The sequence below is a fragment of the Dermacentor albipictus genome, unplaced genomic scaffold (assembly GCF_038994185.2).
Source record: "Dermacentor albipictus isolate Rhodes 1998 colony unplaced genomic scaffold, USDA_Dalb.pri_finalv2 scaffold_13, whole genome shotgun sequence".
Lineage (NCBI taxonomy): Eukaryota > Metazoa > Arthropoda > Arachnida > Ixodida > Ixodidae > Dermacentor > Dermacentor albipictus.
The window spans coordinates 7,010,551-7,032,359 of record NW_027225567.1 but is presented as its reverse complement, the minus strand read 5'-3'; the positions used below and the strand labels follow the sequence as shown (position 1 = coordinate 7,032,359).

The following is a 21,809-nucleotide window of genomic DNA, read 5'->3' as shown; positions in this document are numbered from 1 at the left end:
CGACACAAAGTCGACTTAGCCACGCCGTGGCTAGAGGTTGGCGGCGGTATTCCAAGATGAGGTTTGCCACCGCTGGCGTAACTGGCTGGCAAACTTGCACTGCAGCTGGCCGTTCTTAACAGTCTTCAGTAAGAATTAACTGTCTGTTGAAGGTTTTCCAATATTTTGTGATAGTTCTTTTTTTCATCGTTCTCTAAGATCACTGTGAGGACGCGAAATGATATAGTCCTCATTTTTTGGATGCATTCGCGCTACGAAGAATTCAACGTACACAACGTGTAAGCTTCCCGTACGCCCGCCTTCTCAACTGATAGTGGGAAATCGATAACTTTGATCGACAGCTTTTCTACGCGTTCTTAAACATTTCCGTTGGAATTATTTTGCTAGCAAACATCATGCACCGCCAGAAATCACGACTGAACTGTAACTGTTTGTCAGATTTGAAAGTTATTGGCAGATTGGGAGGGAGGTCTGGAAAAATGAAACTTCGACTGCAGGTATCGTTGAAACTAGCCTCCAGTGCTCCTAGCAGCTTTCAGTAAAGATAGGCAACATTTGCGCTTTCGTCAACTCGGCAACATTATATTTAAATGACAGCACCAGTGAAGACACAGAAGCTTATTTCGGGTTGTCAATTTTCCAATCCGACGTATAGGCCGTGTTAATGATGTCTCAAACAATGGTAGGTGCTCATGAGTGCGTGCTGTTTGGATAGTTGTGTTCGGCTACTATCAAATGCAACTTTATTATTTTCGTTTCCATTTGCTGCTTTTATCTATCAGCGCTTCGACAGTTTATGTAAAAATTATTATAAGCAATCCTTCCTGTCGTGCGGGGTTTGGGGGGTTTTCACTCTAGCAAATCTACGCAGACGACTTCAGACCTATTTTACTGAAGTTTCACTAGCTTTCAAATTATACCAACTAATGTATACTTACTCTTGCGGTACTGTAAATAAATTAATAAATAAATAAATTAACTAGCCCGGTCTCACACCTTGTCAAATTGCATTTTGAACACTGCCTGTGCAAGTGCTCATATTTATTACTCTACAGTATTGTCCAACACTCCACGTTACTGTACTACATCACCGTACAGGATCTGAACAAAGTGTGTGGAAGCTCCAGCGCCAGTTCTACGCACACTAGACCACCTTCAACTCCAGCAAATCAAGCCATCCTTAGGCTCATTCAAGATGTTATCTCTCTCTCTCTCTTGCTTGCTTGCACAGAAAAGCGGATGCAACGTCATAATGAAGTATCAGGATCGAGGCTTCTGCATGCTGCCTGACCTGACACCATTGCTTCGTGAGCCTAAAGAATGCAGTAAAAACAAATCGGGAGGCTGCTGTAATGAGTAAAAACAAATGCTCTCTGTACTGTAGGAACTTACCCGTTTTTCACATTTGCGGAGCTGCAGCTTTCGCGCATAGCATGGGCATCACTATGACTAGTATTGACGCCAAAAAAATCGTCCTAATAATTTTTTTTTGCGCTATTTGACTTACAAAAGCTGGAAACTAGGACTTCAGTTTTTTTTTTACTTTCAGTACTTATACTAAGGACACCAAATTATTGCTTTGATTCGTGTTACTTGAGGTGCTTTTTTGAAGTTTCACTTAAGAATTCTCAAAAACTGTCTGAATAATTATTACTGCTATCATCATCATCATCACCAGCCTATTATTTTATGTGCACTGCAGGACGAAGGCCCCTCCCAGCGATCTCCAATTACCCCTGTCTTGCGCTAGCTAATTCCAATTTGCGCCTTGTTGCATACTCCAGGGTAGCGTATCGTACTGCTGCCGAGTTGTAGCGGCGCCTGCCTATCGAACTTCGACCGACGTTACTTATTGGGTAGCGTGGCGTTGTCGGCGGGCTGCAGGCATCCGGCAGACCATGGCGACCAAGCAAGGGCGAGACGAATTCTAGTGCGAAACTTGCACGGTTTATTTAAAGGTAGATGAAAGAAGAAGAGCATGAAGTGATCAAAAGTACATTTTGGAGCCCCTTAAATAGGCTCTCTACAATCGTGGGCGGGATCTTGCTTCCGTCGATGTCACGTGACCGGCGCAGAAAACGAGCACCTCTTCCTCTGGTTATACCGAGCCTGCTGAAAGGAGGAGGTCGTCACGCCTCCTGGAATTGTAGACGCCTGTCCGTCTCTTTTGCGCGTTGCGGGTTCGTGGAAGTTCTCCTCTAGGTCCAATTCGAGGAAAGGGTCTCTCTAAACTCGCACACCCACGCACGTGCACACACAAAAGAGGCCTGTACACTGCGGGGCTTCCGGCAGACAGGCAGACACTCGAAATGGTCATGGCGAATTAGAAAGTCACGCCTCATTTCGACGATGCAGGGTGATAGATGGTCGGTTGAAATTCCTTTCAACACGTGGTGCCAGACGCCAACCGTAACAGCCTGTAAATTTCCTAATTTCATCACTGCAACTAATTTTTTGTCGTCCTCCACTGCGCTTCCCTTCCTTTGGCACCCATTCAGTTACTCTAATGATCCACCGCTTATCTACGCTACGCATAGCGTGGCCTCCTCATTATGACTGCTTCCTCTTAATGGCAAGTAAAATATCGGCTATCCCCGTTTGCTGTCTGATCCACACAGCTCTCTTCCTGTCTCTTAACCTTTCGTCAACAATGTTTCGTTCCATGGCTCTAGCACGGGCCTCAATTTGTTCTCCAGCTTTTTGGTTAACTTGCAAGTTCCTGCCTCCCCCCCCCCCCTATGTTAGCACCGGTAAAATGCAATGATTGTGCGCTTTTCGTCTCAACCAACGTGGTAAGCTCCCAGTCAGGATTTAGGTAATCTTCCGTATGCACTCCAACCCATTTTTATTCTTCTGCAAATTTTCTTCTCATGGTCAGGCTCCCCTGGGAGTAATTTACCTAGATAAAAGTGCCTTTTCACAGACTGTAGAAGCTGACTGGCGATCATGAATTCGTGTTCCTTTGCCAGGTTATTGAACATTACCTTTGTCTTCTGCATATTAATATTCAAATTCAAACTTACACTTTCTCGGTTAAGGTTCTCAATCATTTGTTGCTGCTATACATCCATAAAGAACACCAGCGATCAGGCTACGTTGCGACTACAACGTCTTGAAATAACATGTTAAACCAAAGCACCGAAAAATAAGCGCATTTCTCGCGGCAATGAAGGAGTTAAACTTAAAATGGGCACCTTTTGTAGAATTTATTCTACGTCATGGCGTTCTCTTGTAAATATCCCTGCCGCATGTTACTTTCTTGACAACCTTGCACTTGCTTGGTTCACGCAGTTTTTGAATGGATGTTTTCTCGTTGCCCGCGCTATGGTGTTGCTTATTTCAAAGTGGAATGGGGCCATTCCAGTCTTGACTCGTAGGTAAACAGTTAGTCATTTCTCAGTCAATAATTTGTATCAGCATATTTTTCGAATGTAGCAGCTACGCATCTACGGTACGTAACCCGTTGACATGGGGTGAAATTTCGCCGTATTGTCGGTTCTGCTTGGCTAACAGAGCTGCTGCAGCCTCTGATCGGCAGAAAACGCCGACACGGCGGAATTTGACATGTCTACAGACTAGCACGCCGGCTATGTGCCGGAGGTCTAAAGAGGACACCAGTAAGCGTCGTTAGCAAACTGTGCGTCTTTGAGAGATCACATCTGGGTCCTTGCTCTCGGTAGACCACCTTGGTGGGCAATTTTGCTTTTGCGCGACGTAATGTCGAGCACGATGCCTCGGTGGAGCGACGAGCTTTCTCATAACGGCTTAGCCAGAAAGCAATCGCTCGTTGACAAGACCCCTCAAAAGCAGCGAATAAAAAAACCAACTTTCTCATTCTAAGTTCGGATATATGTCAGTCACATTCCTCACTCGGCTCTTACATCTGGGCACAGTGATCTGAAGAAGGGGCTCGTCACGGGGCCCACGCGAACGCCCTTTGCCGAAGGAGCTTTCTGGCGCTGACTCAGCGCTCGCGGACCACGTCGCAGCCGGCTGCATGCCTGCCGTGCAGCTCGAGCGGCTGCTGCATGCGCCCTCTGCGTCCATCGAGGGGAGATTGGCCAGGCCGCCGCTCGCCGAGGGGCACCTCGACGACGCGGCGCGGCCGCCGTTCCTCTGGCGGAGCCCTTCACGCGGCTCCTTCCGCACTTCTGGTCATCGCGAAAAGCGGGGGCAAGGAGGGCAGATAAGCCTCCGTGGGCACCGCTGCACCTGCCGCGACCGCAGCGGTGATGGGAGGCCCCTCCTTCCCCTTTTCGCTCCGTTGCTCGAAGGGCGCGGGGCAGCAGCAGAGGATGCCTTCCACGGTCCATCTAACCGTTCCCGCGCCGGCGGCCGTCCCTTGTGGTGCCCGGGGTGCGCGAATGGGCGCCATATTTGCCCTGTGGTGTTTGATCGCCCGCCCTTTTCGTGAGTCCGTCGAACACCGCGGGCACTGAGGCGTGTGTTTGTATATCGATGACCGTGTAGACGGACTGCAACAGCTGCAGAATGTGATCGCGGAACCGGAAGTGAGGTGGTGCACCGTCCCCGCGATGCTGTGTTTGTCGAGTCCGGACTGCACACCCGACACTGCATGCAGAGCCGCAAAATATTCAGCGAGCAAGCGAACAGGAGAAGCTACACTAAGCAAGACGCAGGATGACACCATTTTGCTGCAAAGAGCATGAATGGCATAGTGCGCCTATGTTTGAGATCCAGGAAAGATGAAGGAATAAGAAACTACAGCTGCATTTCCATTCACTTGCGCCTTGACGCGGGTTTTACCATAACACGAGCGAGCAGTACCACCTCGCGGGCTAGTCGAATAGAAAGAGTCTATAATGCTCTTAATACTACTCCTAAGACTTTGGTCGCTTACTACCAAAGGTCTCTAGAGGACTCTCCTTGAGTTCGTTTTAGAATGCCGCGAGTTTGGTGCAGATGATGGACGCCATGCTTACCTGAACTTGACGCAAAGCACATAAAGTTGGCGCCGCCTTGGCACTTTTGCTTCAGACTCTGGACCTGTTCGAACAAGCCACCTTGCACTTCTCAATTTGTTCTCATATAAACCTTCAACATTAAATCAATTTTGGTTCATTTATCTTTCGTAATAAGGCAGGTATGCAAAGCATAAAAGCTTCAGTGCACAGTTCCGCCTGTGTGATGCGTTTGATTAAACAGTAAATACAGTGCATGGACTCTTGTAGCTAGGATACCGATCCCATGAGGTGGCAAGGGTTAGTAAAATCTAGAGTGGTTGTCAGAACATTCGCGCTGCGCAGAAAAGTCTTGTTCGTGCAGCGCAAATTAACTCCCTTTGTATTATTCAGCCGATTTTATTGCAGCGGCAAAACGGCCATTGATGCTTCAGTTCTATAGACTCGTGAATACACGCTAGTGCATACTAATAATGTTGCCACTTGCACGAGCTATCTGTACAAGCTACTGTAAGCTAGGGTTTAACTTTAACAAGCACAACCTCGTGTTGTTGTATTTTGTTTATTTCATAGATAAAGGTATAGCGTCGAGACTCGGTTATGAAGGATTGGAACGCGCCAGCTGAAAAGCGCGCTTACCACGTATATATGATGAAAAAGGGTGATCATTAATATTGATTTTTGTCATACTAAATTGCACCTTCTTTCATACTACTCGGTTGTGCCATCGAGTGATGTATTCGATAGCCAGTAAGTATTGTCAGTGTCACTGTGAGTTAATATTAGACTTTGAGTTATTTCTAACTTTTAATGAACCAGTTAGCACGCGGTCACGGATTCGATTGCCGGCTGCTGCGGCAGCAACTGTGTCGTCGAAGGCGCTAAGCAAGAGCGCCCGTGTGCTGGTACTTTGGCGTGCGTACGTTAAAGGATCTGGCATGGTCAAAATTAATCCAGGGCGCTCCACTTGCTCGTCTCGTGTAGTGCAACTGGCGAGCTTACGATACGTTCAAGCCCCATCAATCGACTTCTCGTGTTTCTGCACCGTTAGCGACGTCGTTTGCGGCAGGAACATGGCGCTTAGAATGTAAATAATGTCGCCACGCGTTTATTCCACGCGTGGCTGTATCTAACGTGCCATAGCGCGGACGAACCTAGGGGCTTAATTGTTCGAATTCCCACCGCCACGAATGAATTCGCGCGCGCGTTCTCTCGCGGCTTTTTCTATCTGCAGTGCCTTCAGGATCCCCACGTGGCGTGCGGCGGCGATAATAAGAGGCCGCCCGCTGGGACCGGAGCGCTTCTTTTCCCTCGTCCGGTGCGCTGTCTTCGGGACGCATGCTTCGCCTTCTCCAGCCGTGCAAGGGGTCGAAAACAGAACGCTGCGCGAAGGATCAGCCGGAGATCCCCGAGTGCGGGAGAAGGGGGGGAGTCTTGCCCGTTCGGTGCCGAACTTCTCCGGGCTGCCAGGCGCTTTTCTAATGATTTACTCCTCGGGATTTTTGCGCGCTTCGCCGAAACAACGACATAAGTCCGGCAAATAAATAAGGCCGGTCGCCGACGGCAGCGGCGGGGGTGCCAAGAACGGCGGCGAAAAAGAGGCGCCTCGAGAGTGCGCCGAATAAAACAAAAGCCGGTGCAGAGGAGGGGCAAAGGCAAGAAAAAAAGAAAGGGTGTAGGGAGAGAAAGGGGGCCGCTCGTGACATGGCTGCGGACGCGTTGCCTGCTGCTCGCGCACGGGGTGGGGGGAAGGCACGATGCCCGTTCGCCCAGCGGCGGCGTTCGAAGGGAAAGAGATGGGGGCGGGAGAGGGATCAGGAGGAGATCGTTTTGCAGCGCGCTCGGGAAATGGGGATTTATGCCTTTGCTTGGCCATTCTTTTCCCGGCCGTCTCTCCTTGGTCCCGATTATTTCTTTCCTCTTCTGCACCGCCGACTGCCTGTCTGCCGGACTTCCTTTTGTTTCGCCCGCCTTCGAGGTGGAGGAAGCGTTGCGCAGAAAAAAAGAAACGTAGAAATCGGCCAGTGGTGGTGGGGGACGGCTCGCCTTCAACTGCCCAGCGGCGCATCTGCAACGTTGCCACTGGCCCCGGTCCGATATCCGCGCCGTGTCCGGTCCCGCTGTCTGCTCCCGCCGCCTTTGTTCCCTTCTTCGTTTTCGCCTCTGGCCGTGCTTCTGTTTTGCGGAATGCCACTTTGGAATGGATGTGCGCCTCCTCTTCTGCTTAGGGAAGAGGGGAAGCGCGTTTCCTTGACGCCCCCCCCGCTCTCCCCCAATCCGTGCGCACACCAGGATCTTTCGCGTACACGGGATAAGCCCCACAGCTGAGAAAGCTGAGATGTGCAAGATCTTGGTTCCTTTCTCTATTTCTTCCGAGGGGACGTGGAGAACGGGTGGCACCGCCGCCAACTGTCTTTGCTGTGCTTATTATCGTCCTGTATGCGCTACGGCACACAGTTGCAGCTGTTGCCATTCCGAAAATGCAACGTAAGCTTAAAGTTCAAACATTGGCGCGCGCGTGTGTGCGTGTGCGTGCGTGCGTGCGTGCGTGTGTGTGTGTGTGTGTGTGTGTGTGTGTGTGTGTGTGTGTGTGTGTGTTTTATCCGACGCTTATTGAAAACCATTGCGATATTTTTTTTATATTTGAGATACTTGCTGGTACGGGTGTGCAGTGGCAGCGACACTTTCACGCCATGTATCCAGTATCCCAATAGCATAAGTGGAGTGGCATTGTTTTGTGTTTGTCTGTTCTTTTTGTTTATGCACGGCCACTGTTACGTCAGGTGGACAAAACTTCCGTGCGTAGAAGGGGCAGAGGCGCGACTGCCATGTTCCTCGAGTGTTTGCGGCAGATGCTATCACAAACAGAAGTGCTGCATTTCATTCGTGCGAAGAGAAAGAGAGAGAGAGCAAATGATAAATGAAAGGTAGGGAGGTTAACCAGGACTGAGCCCGGTTGGCTACCCTACACTGGGGAAAGGGAAACGGGGACGGAAAGATTAAAGAAAGAAGAGAAAGTCCACCGGGGATATCGTTCAGTCACTCAGTCCGGATTACAGGCGCTGACTCAATCCTGTATCTTTCAAATATCGCAGCAGCGCTGTTGTGGCCTTTTGTAGCTGCGATATACGAGGCCATGGTCCCAAGATCTTGTTCAAGGTGAACGGTTTTCTATCTAACTGGTTGAGAGCTGTGCAGAGAACTTGTCTTTCATTTTCAAATGATGGGCAGTAGCACAGTAGATGATCTATAGTTTCTTCGACACCGCAGGCATTGCACTCGGCGCTATCAGCCATTCCAATCAAAAACGTATATGCACTCGTGAATGCGACGCCCAAGCGTAAGCGGCACAGCATTCGTGCGAAATATCTAGGGTATTTGAGCAGCCTAGCCGTGCGAAGGTGTGGAAAGACGTGCAAGGTGGAACGCAAGGCAAGGATGATAATGGGGCAAGTTTGGTGACATTCACCCGGATGAATGCAGTGCAGTGGAACGCGCATACTGTCCCGTGCGATTTCTGTCGTCCTCTGCATTTCACTTCAATGTACTCGTAACGATGAATGTATACAGCTTTTTTTTTTATTTCACTGTTTGCTTTTGTGTCGAGCAAGTGGTGAGTATGTTCGCTCTACTAGTCGTAGGTTGAAAACGGGCCAGTTCAATGATTTGGCTTGCGCATTTAGGTAATCTTACCAGTCAGCCGTGACGCAAGAAAGCTGGGCCCTTTCTGCGTAACTCCATTCGTCATTTTCAAAAATCGCGCTACGCTGCAGTCATCGTATACGCAAGTAAGACAATACCTCGGCTTCTATGTAAGCACTGTAGTCTTGGAATTGTAAAGCGAGTGAAAATTTCGCCGTGCTACTTGAGGTCACAAGTAACTTTTTTGGGCGCTACCTTTCTGATCATGGCTTTGAATACATACGGAATGCTGTAGACACATTAGCTGAACGTCGCCTTTACCGGGCAGTCACGTCAATTCACTGCGTCTGCATGTACTCCTGCAAAGAACCATGCGGAACGTGACGATTCCTTTCTTCTCTCTCTTTTTTTTCAATAACGACAAGAAAGGAATCTCTCGCTTATTGATCGCAGTGGCTGCCGATTCCCTATATTAATGGAAACGGGGAAAGCCGGTGTCGAGCCGCGTCGCCGAACCGCCCGGAAAGTATCCGGCGTTTGGTCCGCGCGCTCGTCGCAAAATTGAATTGATGGACGGCCAGATGTCACAAGTTATGCTTACAAAATAAAAAATCCGGTTACGTTCTTTTTTTTTTTTTTTCATGAGGACTTTCCCAAAGTTTAACAGCTATATGTTCACCTACCTTTGTCGCGTTTGCAGTGCTGTCGCCGCTGAGGGACTCGCGCGAGAATCGAGCTACAGCAGAAAACAGCGTGCGCCTTCCCTCCGTTTGGAGCGCGATGTTGGCCATCTTGATTTTGTCGATCGGGTCGCGTGGGGAAGCCAACCTGTAGAATTTCGGCTACGGTCACTAACGGGTGGGATAATGTTGAGGGCATTCGGCCAAAACCCGTGACCACTGAACCTCTCGATAATGCTTAGTGGAATTCAAGGGCAGTTCGCGCGAGCGCATGCGAGAAATTCTGCAAGGAGACGGCCCCCGCTTCCTGCTTCTTCTCTTCGCCTCGCTCCACCCATGCTAGCCACCCGGCGTCCCTAGGCGATGGCGCGTATCGCAAGCAGCATGCATCGTTTCGAGAAGCTCGAGCCAGCGCTTCGCGGGGCGCACCAGTCAGCTAGGGACGCCATGTCACTGCTTCTTGAGGCGCGCCAATAGCTAGGGACTCCAGGTGGCTAGCATGGGTAGAACGCGGCGCGGTGCGCTGAGGCGAGAGGCGCCCACTCATTTTCTCCGTCGAGGCGAGGGCCTCAGGCCAGCATGGCAAAGTGGAGCCCATATCAGCACCTGCCAGTTAAATATAATATCGCTCGCTATTGCGGTGTGAAATATCTCAGGCACCGTATGTGCTGGGGGGCTGTTGCAACAAAATTTAAGCTGCGCGCACTCAGGGAAAGAGCGGGAGCTCCATGGCTGTACTTTGTGGCCCAATTCTCGACGCGGTACTCTTGGCGCCTAAGCAGCACGGAGGGAACGCAAATCGTGGTCGAGGACAGGCACAGACCGATTGGTGCAGATCGAGTGTCCCATCGGTGATTCAGTTGTCTCGCTATCGTCCGCACCATGCCATCCCAAAACCGGAGAACAGTAAGTAGTATTCTCGGCGCCGGTCGCATATAATTTGGGCCTGACTCGTAGAGACCGATTCCGTCATGTGCTACGCCTTGTGTGCATCTGTCTTCCGTGACAGAAGACAGCGATAAATACTAGATCCGCCATAGTGCCACGCGCCAGTAGGTTCAACAGGAGTTGCATTCCTTCGGCCCACTTCCCCTCAAATGCCCCATCCCGGTGAGACAGCAGGCAGTTGGCATCAGCTTGCCGTTCCAGAATTATTATTTTTTTTTCCCCTGAATGGCGAAGCCATTATAATGCCTAGCTGTCCCCGCTGCGTTTGTCGCTTGTGCACTTGACAGCGTGAGCCCAGCATCATGCGTGCCCAAACATCCCTCCCTCGGTCCCTTCACGCCGGCCACGCGCGGGCGTGTATCGCCAACTTTCACGAGGTACAGCCACGCGCAAGGTCCAGCGGGCTCGTGCTGCTCGTGCGTGTCCGAGCAGCGTATTGGACGCGTGCGGCGTTCATTTCCGCTCGCTTCGCCCTTCTCTCCCATTCATTCGGCCCATCGTATCCCTTATTCCCGTATCGTTTTCTTTTCACATCCTTGTTAACGTCACGGTTCGTTTTTCATTTCTGGCCTGGTGGGATCGTTTCTTTCCGGCCCGTGCTTGCTGTGCGTTTCGTTCTTTCTTTTTTTTCTCTTTTTCGTTCTGCAATATCTTACTCCATTTTTAATTTTTTTTCATCCCGCTGCGTCCCTCCCAGTGAGCACTTTTTTTCCCCCGTTTCTCCGCCCTCCTTATTTCGCCACACGTTTCTTTTTTTTTTCATTCTTCTGCCAGTGCCGCGCATAACGATGTTCGCTCGCAGCTCGATGCGTGCCGCCGCCACCGCTGCTGCTCATTGGTGTGTAAAATTAACTTGTCAAAAATATAAATTACGTAAAGCTCCCGACTCGTTTAGTCTTCCTCGCTTTTCTCTTATTCCGAGCAAGCTTAAGTTACGCTCTATCTATCTATGCCCCCCTTCCCCTCGCTCCCTTTTCCTTCTGCCCGCGGCACTCTTCTGCCTTACTTTCTTTTTTCATAGCATAGTATAACCGTAGTATAACACACGCAACTGGCGGGAACAGCTGCAAGGAGCCTCGGCTTCCTTCCATCTGCCAGTCTCGCTCTCTGTCTGCTTGTCCTTTTCCGTTTGCTCCGTCTGATTTTTTTTCTACTTCTGTTTTGTTCTTTTACTTGGGTTCTGCTTACATTCCTGGAGCCGAGAATTCCTCCGGAATTCGTCTCCTTTCCCACCTGCCTTTTGGCTTCGTGCAATCCTTCTTGTATCTCGCTCACAGGAGCCTCTCTCACTCTCTCTCTCTCTCTAACTCTCACCACTTTCACTGGCCTGTGTGGCAGGTTTCGCCCGGCCCTCCATTTCCCCTGCAATGCCCTTCCCGCACTCCCTCGCGAGCTTCCTGTGTACCTGATCCATTCCTGTTTCAGTTATGCACCTGATGTATGCGTTTCTCCCGGCAATCCCCCCCCCCCCCCCGCCTCCCCTTCCCCGCCCAGCTATTTCACTTTGTGCGTTGTCCCTGCTACCTTCTGTAACATTCTCATTGCTTCTTGCGTTTGCGCCTGTCGCGTTCCTCGCCTTTTAATCTGCGTAGCTCCTCTTTTTGTGCCTTAGCGTCTAGCGAAGAAAGCAAAAGTTGAAAACAAATATATTTTTTTTTAATTCAAGGAGAACATGCCCGAGCGGGACTAGCTGCCTAGGAGACCAGGCGGGACAGCGGAATGAATCAAACCAGGATGAGTTAAATGAAGAAACAAAGGCGCGGAAGATTAAGAAGAGAAAAGAAAGATAGAAATCGCGCCGCATTTGTCTTTTGAAATAAAAGGGGAGGGGGTGGGGGACGAAAGAGGTTCCTAGAAGAAAGTCGCCCGGAATCTTGTTCTGTGTCTCAGCGCTGCCCTTTTGTCACCATTCCTTTTTTATTTTTTTCTACTTCTCACGGCATTTCTCTTCCCTTTTCTTATATACATATACCTCGGTGCTACTTTTCTCCGCCGTGCACTTAGCATTGTTTCAACTGGCGATTTTTTCGCGAAGTGTATAAGGAGCAACTAGAGACAGAAATGTCCGTGAGAAATTCCGAGATTAAACGGGAACACGCAAATATGATACATTCTACGCCAGTTTCATCGCTTTTCCTCGCGCTTTGTCCACTGATGTCGCGATAGCTTTGTTGCCGTAGTGAGCGGAGCTGACCGCGTCCGTAACAAATATCGTGCGCTGCTTTCATTCTCTCCCCTTGCCCTTTCGTATTTCACCCTCCCCCATTTTATTTGCCTTAGTAAGTAACGTAAAAATAGCTCATTTCTTTCTTTCTTTCTTGTTCCCCTTCTTCGTTTGGCGTTCCCACGCGTTGCGCGATGTCGCCGTGCCAGTTTGTCGCTTGCTTTATGGGCGAAGAGTCTCGCGCTTTTCTATGGCTGCTGGTCTTCTTCTCTCCCACCTTGTCGCGTTCGCCAGCTTCTTCATTTCGAGGCGCATTCTTGTTGCGATCATTGTTTTGCTGGCTTTTTGCCCTCCCCCATCCAATCCCGCGCGCTTTATCCTTTTCGGGTTCCCTTCTTTTCGAAACTATTTTGCTTTTCACGTTCTTTCTCAAAGGTATAAACCCGCGGCGCGCCGCTGCGACGGAGGGACGACGGCTCTGCGACTTTTGCGCCCGCGCTCTGTGCTCCGAGGCTTCCCCTGCTGTTTGCAGAGCTTGGTCATAAATTACTCTCCGAGCTGGTGGGGGGAGAACGTTAACAGACAAGCTAAAATAACGCGCCCAAGAAAGCGAGTGTGTGTGTGTGTGTACACAGTGCACGCGCCCAGTCCTCGCCGCTGTACTTCCTTCTCCTCCTCACTATTCAGTGCTTTCAACCACCAGAAACCACCCGCGCGCCTCCCGGTCGCTGTCATTCGCGGCTTGCGTCTTTGTTTTACGCCTTCGTGGGCTTTTCTCGTGCTCTCCCCTCCTTCCTGCCCATTACGATACACTCCTGCGCGCCCCTCTAGCAGCAGCAGCATTCTAGCTCTCTTCGCTTTCGCCGTTGCCTTAAGAGGCACTGGGGTGCCTCTGTTTTCATTAGCGGCCGATTTGAAACAGCCGCGCGCACGGCCGCTGTCGCCTCAGTTTGTGCTTCTTAACGTCCGCGCCACTTTGCCTTTTCTCGCGTCCACGCGCTCGCGTTTTCTTTTCTTTCGGTTTTCCCTTCCCGTGCCGGTTTCCCCAGCGTTCCGTCCAACTCCGGGCGCCTCTTACCGTGCGCACGTGCCTCATCGCCACGTATCAGGTGTGGCGTGGTGTAAGTGCCTGCGTGTGTGTGCGTGTGTGCTCGGAGCACGCGCGCGCTTGTGGGCGGGCGTGTGTTTGCACTCTGTATAACGCATTGCCGCAGCAGAAATGGAGCGCGCCGCCGCCGAGGATGCGAGCATGCGGCGTTTGCATTTCTCGAGCGCAGCGCGGGGGAGCCGTCGTTTTCACTTACCGCTCACGCGTGTTTGCGAAGCCGAGAGCGCGGCGCGACAGAAGGTGGTTTGCGTGCCGAGCGGTGCTGTCCGAGGAGTTGCTTAGCGCTCGGCCGAGTGTGCGCGCGCCTCTCTCTTGACTCGGTACACTGCGGCGTCCTGTTAGCCATACATGGTGTCTCGTTTGAGCATACAAGTGAACTGAGTAAAGAAAAATGGAGTGCTCCTTGCGCATTGATGACGGCGACGCTGGGTTGTTGGAGACCCTTAGTGGAGATACGTATATGTGGCAGCGTTTCCATTTGGTGTGTCGCATTAGTATCAGCGCCTTCCATAACAACCGAAGACGCGTGAAAAGTTTGCGATGAAACCGTTTCAAAACTCGAAATCAAATACGTCGTAAAACAGCCTCTGCTCCAGTGTACCGCCACTCGCGCAGTACTTTTTTTTATCTTTCATTCTTTGTTTCAGCTGCTACGAACATTCGCAAGAGGTATATGAAGCACGAAGTACAGACGCGGTCACGTACTTAGCGCGCGCGAGTAGTTTTCTGCGTACTTGGCTGCTTTGCTGGAGGCCGTGCCCAATGTCTGGCGCGCCGTGTCTTGGAATCCAGTCCGTAACCCTTAATAGCCATCGGTTATCTTTTTTGCTTATTACATGCCCTGCCCATGCCCATCTCTTTTTCTTGATTTCAACTAAGAAGTCATTACCTCGCGTTTGTTCCCTCACCCAATCTGCTGTTTCCTTATGCCTTAAGGTTACACCTATCATCCTTCTTTCGATAGCTCGTTGCGTCGTCCTCAATTTAAGTAGAACCCTTTTCGTAAGCCTCCAGGTTTCTGCCCTGTAGGTGAGTACTGGTAAGACGCAGCTGTTATACACTTTTCTCTTGAGGGATAATGACAACCTGCTGTTCATGATCTGAGAATGCTTGCCAAACACACCCCAGCACATTCTTATTCTTGAGATTATTTCAGTCTCATGATCCTGATTCGCAGTCACTACCTGCCCTAAGTAGGTGTATTCCCTTACCACTTCCAGTGCCTCGCTAGCTATCGTAAACTGTTGTTCTCGTCCGAGACTGTAAGACATTACTTCAGTTTTCTGCAGATTAATTTTTAGACCCAGCCTTCTGCTTTGCCTGTCCAGGTCAGTGAGCTTGCATTGCAATTGGTCCCCTGAGTTACTAAGCAAGGCAATATCATCAGCGCATCACTGACGGTCAATACAGACTAGGGAAGCGTAGCAGGGGGCGGCAGAAAGTTAGGTGAGTGTATGAGATTAAGAAGTTTTCAGGGACAACATGGCCGCACTTAGCAAATGACCGGGGTAGTTGGAGAAGTATGAGAGAAGCCTTAGCCCTGCAGTGGGCGTAGTTAGTAATAATAATAATAATAATAATAATAATAATAATAATAATAATAATAATAATAATAATAATAATAATAATGTTATTATTATTATTATTATTATTATTATTATTATTATTATTATTATTATTATTATTATTATTATTATTATTATTATTATTTTCGCGGAGCAGTTTGTTCTAAAGAAACGAGATGGCGCTTTCGGCGGCGCGCCGATTCCCACTACCATCTTGCTTCTGCGCGATCAGCTGTCGGAAATACAACTGAGTTTTCGCTAACGCGCTGTGCTCCAATCTTGTCGAATTGAATCATGTGCATTGAAGACGTGTGCAGTAGTTGGCTGCATAAATAGTGACTGACATATTAAGGAATGTAATGAATCTGTGTGGCCAAGTTCGCGTACCGTTGCTGCAATGGTCCGTACTTGTTACCGGCACTTCGACGTGCACGGCTTTCTACGAGGATACATAAATTTACTCATCCGCCAGCGCTGTCTCGCTAACCAAAGAAAATGCTTCAGCTCCGGAACGTCGACAAGAGTGAGTACCGGTCGTTAAACGATGAGAAAGGAAATAGCGCCGCTTCCTGTCATATAACGTCTTGCGCACAGTATCTACGCACATCTACCCCAACTGGCACGGAATCTTACGCCCACTCTATCTCCAACGTGTCAGTAAGTGAATGGGCGTACACTTGGATATATGCGCACCATATACGCACAATAGGTGACGGACTACATGGATAGCGCACACGAATGGTCGAAGCCGAATGTTTCATTACGGCCCACAAGAGTAAGCGATTACTATACTAGGATACAACGTAAAAAAAAAAACAGCAATTGGCAATCAAGGCTTACGGACCATGCGGGATTGTGTTACTTCGCCAGCCAAGCACATAAGCAAACAAAATTGTCGTCATGCGACCTTTTTCAAAATGACGTCGTACTTGATACCTCCGCAGCGTCTGCTGTTCTTGGAGAGTGTTTTCATCGGCGGAAGCGATTAGATGTGCAACAGACATGAATAAAGTGTATGGAGTCTGATAGTTTCACTCTTCAAAAGTCCGCGGTACTGTTCATTTCACTGCTGAGCCCGTTTTACTCGTGAAACTTGTCTGCCAACTGAAGTGATACTTGACAATAAGTTGCAGCGCAGCAAGCGTTTTATTTCAGTTGAGTAAACATATTAGTCTTTCACTGTTGCAGTATAATATACGAGTGAAAACTAAAATTACGCGCTTATAATATTATTTTTGTGGTTACCGCATTCTTTACGTAGCAGGGTGAGTTTTACGTACGAAGTATTTGCAGCCTCGCGGAGGAACAGTGACTGGCGGTTATGAGGGCGTGGGCGGGGCTTCACTGCAGGCTTAAGTTGTATCTCACTATAGCGATAATACATATTTACTACAAAGTATTGCTATGTACAAAGCGGTTACGTTTCAAGCCTTGCGTGCAACAAGAGCAAATCTATCGGAACTGAGCACAACCGCGGGCGATGAGGCAGAAGTAATCAGATAGTGACCGCGCCAAGGAAATTCACCGAGTAGGAAATGTGGCAAGCCGCTGCTTCAAAATAGTTGCCAAATAAAGAACAAAGAGCAAAACATACGAATCCTGATTCAATTCATGAGAGGAAAGTTTGGATAGCTTGGAATACATATTTAGCCGTGCTTTTAAAACAAGCACTATATACTCTGGTCGCGCCGTTTGGACATAGCTTCTTCCAAAGCACGTTTGCATGCTCTCTGAAGCTGTGGCCAAAGCTTCCTGTCGTTCACCCAGTCACCGTCTACGATATCTCCCGAAACAGAGGTTCGCTAAGCCTCACCAGCGTCATACACAGCCATTGTAAACGCGGAAGCAACGGAGGCTATTGAGGCAAGCAATGGACGCGTCACCACTTGATTAAACATGGCAGCGCCCACGGGATCGCCGCGAAAAGGGTCATTCTTTGAAATGCGCGCGCGCGCGTTTGTGTGTGTGGTAGGGGGGGCGGGTGGAATGTGGGGTTAGGCTATATGGGGGAACAATGGCAGACGTGAAAATTTCCTTAGTCAAAGCGCGTACGCGTCGAGAGTTAAGTTGTGTTTCCTAGATCTCATAAACGCCAGCTCTAGTAGGTCTGTAGCTTAGAATTGGTGTCTCGTGTTTTTAAGCTATATGGCACAGACAGCTTACCGGTCCTGTCTCGCCGTCGAGGAATTTGCGCGTCTCCCATTCCACTAGAAGGAATTTGTTTCTGCTTGAGCGCCTTTCGATTCGCGTGGACAAATGGCGATGTTGGATCCAGGGACATCGAGGCCATTCTGACGGCTACCGAAAGCCCCCTCCTCCCCTCCCTTACCGACAATAAGGAGGGCTAACAAGCCGCGAGAACACACAACGACGACGACGTGTTCCGGGGCACCAGGGCGGTGCGAAACAAGACACGCTCAACCGAAAAGAGCATCGTGTTCGATGTGCAATAGTAACAGCGGCAACAGAGGCAAAAAAAAAAGGAAAACGAAAAGAATTCCCCCAACGTGTAGTCATAATCATCAAAGAGACGGCTCGTTTCTACGCCCTCCCTCCGCTCCTTCTCCCGCTTCGCCACCGCCGCTCGTACGCGGTGCCATTCCACCCCTCAGCTATAGGAGCCGAGAAAAGACAATAGCTCGCCAAAGAACTTGTGTACGCACATCTTCATACACACAAAAGGCCGACCTGCAAGGGGAAAAAGACAAAAAAACGCCGTGGGGGAATGGGTTCGCGTATACCGGGTGCCTCGCTCGGCCTCTCCCTTTGTCCTCTCCGTAATGGTCAGCAGGGCCCGAAATTGCGGGCATTCCATCAAATTTCGGCGCTGGTCAGGAGTCCGCTAGTTTGGGTTCGGAAGAGAAGGAGGGGGTGGGGGTGGGGGGGGAGGGGGGTTCCAGGCAGAGGCTTGGAAGGAGCGGGGTATCTGGGGAGGCGGGGAGAAGGGTGCTCTCTCCGATACGGTGTTCGGCAGCAGCGCTTTCTTAGGGATGGCTCTCCCTCCCTCCCTCATATCTGCCCTTCGTGTCGTCATCATTCAAGAAACCGCTGCGCAGGCTGCTGTGCCGGCCAGTCGCAGCTGATTGGCGGAGGAGACGAATGAAACTGATGAAAGAGAAAAGAACGGCATCGCTGTTTCTCTACGCAACTGAAAGAGCCGCGCTGCGAAACTGGAACTGCTTCGCCCGGTGATGCACAGCAGATTCCTTTTTACAGGGAACGCGCAGGCGCCGAGGGAAGGCGCTTACCGCTTCCAGTGTGCGTGCGTGCGTGCGGGTGCGCCCGCGCGTGCGCAGAGCTGGCGTTACGGGTTGCAGGGGCAGAAAAGGATAACAATAATAGGGACACCTCGCACCAGATTATATATCATAATCGCCCGGGGCTGATTTTACTCCCGGTGATTTCTTCCCGCAATCCCCCACGCCCTTCGTGTTCTCCCCTTCTGGTTCGACTGCTCTTGGCTTTGTTGTGTATTGTTTTAGCATTTGCAGCGTTGATACAAGGCCGAGAGCGCGTAGCAAGGAAGCATAGAGGGATCCTTTTTCTTTCTTTCTTTCTTTCTTTCTTTCTTTCTTTCTTTCTTTCTTTCTTGTTCGTCTCCCTAGCCCATGTTGAAGGTACGCGCCTCTCCGACTTTTTTTCTTTGGGTTTTCTTTCTCTTCGCTTACTCTGTGATCTAAATTAGGGAAGACAAAATGACTGGCTCGTGTACAGATTGCAGGAAAGCGTGAAAGCAAAGGAGGAGGAGAGTAAACGAGTTGACGAAGGGAAAAAAGGAATTGCGAGAAGGGGACCGCTATATGCTGTCGAAGGAATATAGTTTTGCCAAAGACTCTCAGCTTTCGTCGTATACAGGAAGGAAAGCGCTGGCAACAATGGGTGGGCTGCCGTAACAAACGCTGCCGGGGAACCCAAAGGAGAAGAGGGGGGCTGAAAGGACGCAGCAAGCAAAGTTGAGTGAGCGGAGAGAAAGAAGTGGGCAGGAAGGACATTAATTACAAAAATGAACGATCCTTTGCCGCCGTATATAGTTTCGTTGCCTGCGCGCGGGGGCAGAAATGGCGGCGGTTGCCGAAAGTATAAAAGGTCGCTCGATGCGTGCGTCTTATTTTCTTCGGGCTCCTTTTATATCTCCGCCCTTTCTGCGCAGGAATTCTCTCTTTTCGCGTCTACTACGTCTTTAACGTCGGCGCGTTCGTCGCGGGGTCTCCGTGAGGTGTTTGTATCGCGTCGAAGCCCTCCTCACCGAAAGAGATGAAAAATAGCGCGAAATAACGAACGTCGCTGCAGAGGAACACTGGTGTACAGTTTCCCTGCACAGATGACTACGACGCAAAAGAAGTCAGCGGTGGCTGAAACAATACGAAGCCAACAAAAAGAAAGGAGAGGGGAGAGGAGAAAGTTGCGGGAGACGGAAGAAGCGAAGAGAGATTCCGGCGGTAAATTTATTGTTCGAGAGATCATCGATTTGCTGGAGGCTGTTGCGAGTTTCTGTTTGTTCCAGACCAGCCTTTGGCGTTCGTGCTCACGGTTGTACCATTTCTTTTTATTTATTATTTCTCGACTTTGTGGCTGCTCCGTTACAGCTCATTCCTGCGATGGAAAAGTTTTTCCAGGCCGAACTGTGGATGCTACTGTGTTCCGAGTCTGTTAGATACGACAGCGGGAAGAAAAAGGTGAAAGAGAAAGTATAAACCGTGTGCAAGCACCGGCCGTTAACGGAACCTCGGGAAAACTTAATCCCGCTGAAAAGTGATCCCGGAAGTGTTGACGCTCCGCAATATGTCTTGAGAGAGGTAGGCGAGAGAGTGTTGTCGTGTCGCTGTTTTCCGTTCCTTCCTTCTATCCTTATTTCGGACACTGCTGGGGTGATATACGGTGTCTCGGTGAGGTTCGTGATTCGAGGGGCTGTTATGGGCGCCTGATTAGAACCTCTGACCTGAAACGGAGCGATGATAAGAAGCTTTCTAGAAATGTGGCAAATGCTTGCGAGGTATAAAGGATAGAAAGCACGGGAGCAGGTCTCGCTGCAACGCCTCCAGCATCACAGAGAACCAAACCAAAACGGGTATAATGTACAGATTGCTTTCGCTCAATTCTTTTCCTTTCTTATCATTCACCGTTCCCGGTCGTCCGATCACGGTGATAACGTGGGCGGAGCACCGCACGTGCGACCAAGTGCGAAATGGCGTAGGTTTGGAATAACATTGTTGCATTATACCGGCCCAGGATGCTTGGTGGTAAAACTTTATTTCCCACAGTAGGAGTCCTGACGGACATTCGGCTAGGCGCCAGGTGTAGAGGGCAGCTCCCACACCGGCACAGAGAGCCCGAAGCTCTCCGCCGACGTGCGGGCCTCCTGGACAGCCCGAAGCTAGTCGTGCAGTGAAGCACTTTTTAGCACTTCGTCCCAGTGTTCCTTGTTCTTGGCGTAGGCGTCACTCGATGCACAACCACACAGCATATGGTTCAAGTCTACACGTTCACTGCACTGTTCACACACATGTCCGTCGTAGTCTGGGTCGACGTGCTTCATGCGCCAGGGGTTGGGGTATGAGTTTGTTTGGAGCAGGCGTAACGTGACTGACTGGCTGCGGGTTAATTTCTTATCCGGGAGGGGAAACTCTCGTCTGCCTAGATAAAAGTGCTTGGTAAGCTCGTTATACGTGAACGATTGATCCCTGTACTTGATATGTGGGGTAGCGGGGGAACCCGGAGTGACGCGGTCGATGAGTCCTCGCGCCGCGTCGTGTGCGATCTCGTTGAGATGCCGCAGGCCGCCCCCTAAGCTGCCCGTGTGTGCCGGGAACCATACGATGGAGTGATCGGTGTTGTTGCTTCCGCTTAAGTCGCAAGCATCCTGGGCCTCGAGCCCAGGATGCTTGGGACTTAAGGGCGGGATAGACAATACGACGCCCAGGATGTTTGTCGAGTCCCGTTTTGTGAACTGTCTGGGCACGATATAGCATACCCACTGTACTGTACGTTTAGCGGGGGACAAACCTCCATTGTGCTTTCGCGTCGCAAGACTGGGATACCAGTAAAATCATAGCTGAGGAGGCCTTCACCGATGATAGTGAATCATTATGCGCGATTGTTGAGTATGTTTGCATGCATTATATTTTGTTCGTTTCTTTCTTTAGTTATTTACGTTGAAGCGCTTTGCACGTTGTTTGTGCGCGAAAGTTTGGACACTGGAATTAGCCTCGTGCGCGACCGATGGCGGCACTGCGAACGGCGCTGTGATGACGTCAGACGGGGCACTCGCGTTTAGGCTGTTTCATAAGGCACGATTGGGGCGAAAAACATGGTTCTGCCGCGCACGTGGCAGAGCGGTTTTCGCTGTCAGCTTTCACATGCATCTGCGACAGTGCGATTTCCGTCGCAGCGTTGCCCAATGTTGCCCCCTGCTCACGAAATATCCATGCCTGCATCATTAAATGAAGGCAACATGGAAACTAGTCAAATATTAGAATTTTCCTGTTACTATTTGAAAATAGAATAAGTACGCCATTTTTCAACGTTTACAGCGTTGAGACTTCACGATCGCTTGCAGATACGGTGAGTGAGATGCTGCACAACACCAAGTATGAGCATGCGGCTTGTGCGGCGTCGGTGGGGTGGTTCCGTTTAGTACACTCTAATTTCGTTGTTACTATGGGAGCCACAACTATTTTCCTGGAGGAGTATTTGCTTTTGCAGAAGAACAATCTACTATTGAGTGTGCATGTACAAGCAGCTGGCACAATTTGTAATGATGAAGAGGTTGACGATGGTGGC

The 21,809-nt window shown here is 50.0% G+C and overlaps 1 protein-coding gene across 2 annotated transcripts in view; it reads left to right on the top strand.

Annotated features, from left to right (window-relative positions):
* The window catches only part of exd (PBX homeobox extradenticle), a 473,641-nt gene that overhangs the window by 400,699 nt on the left and 51,133 nt on the right, over window positions 1-21,809 (top strand). The window lies entirely within an intron of this gene.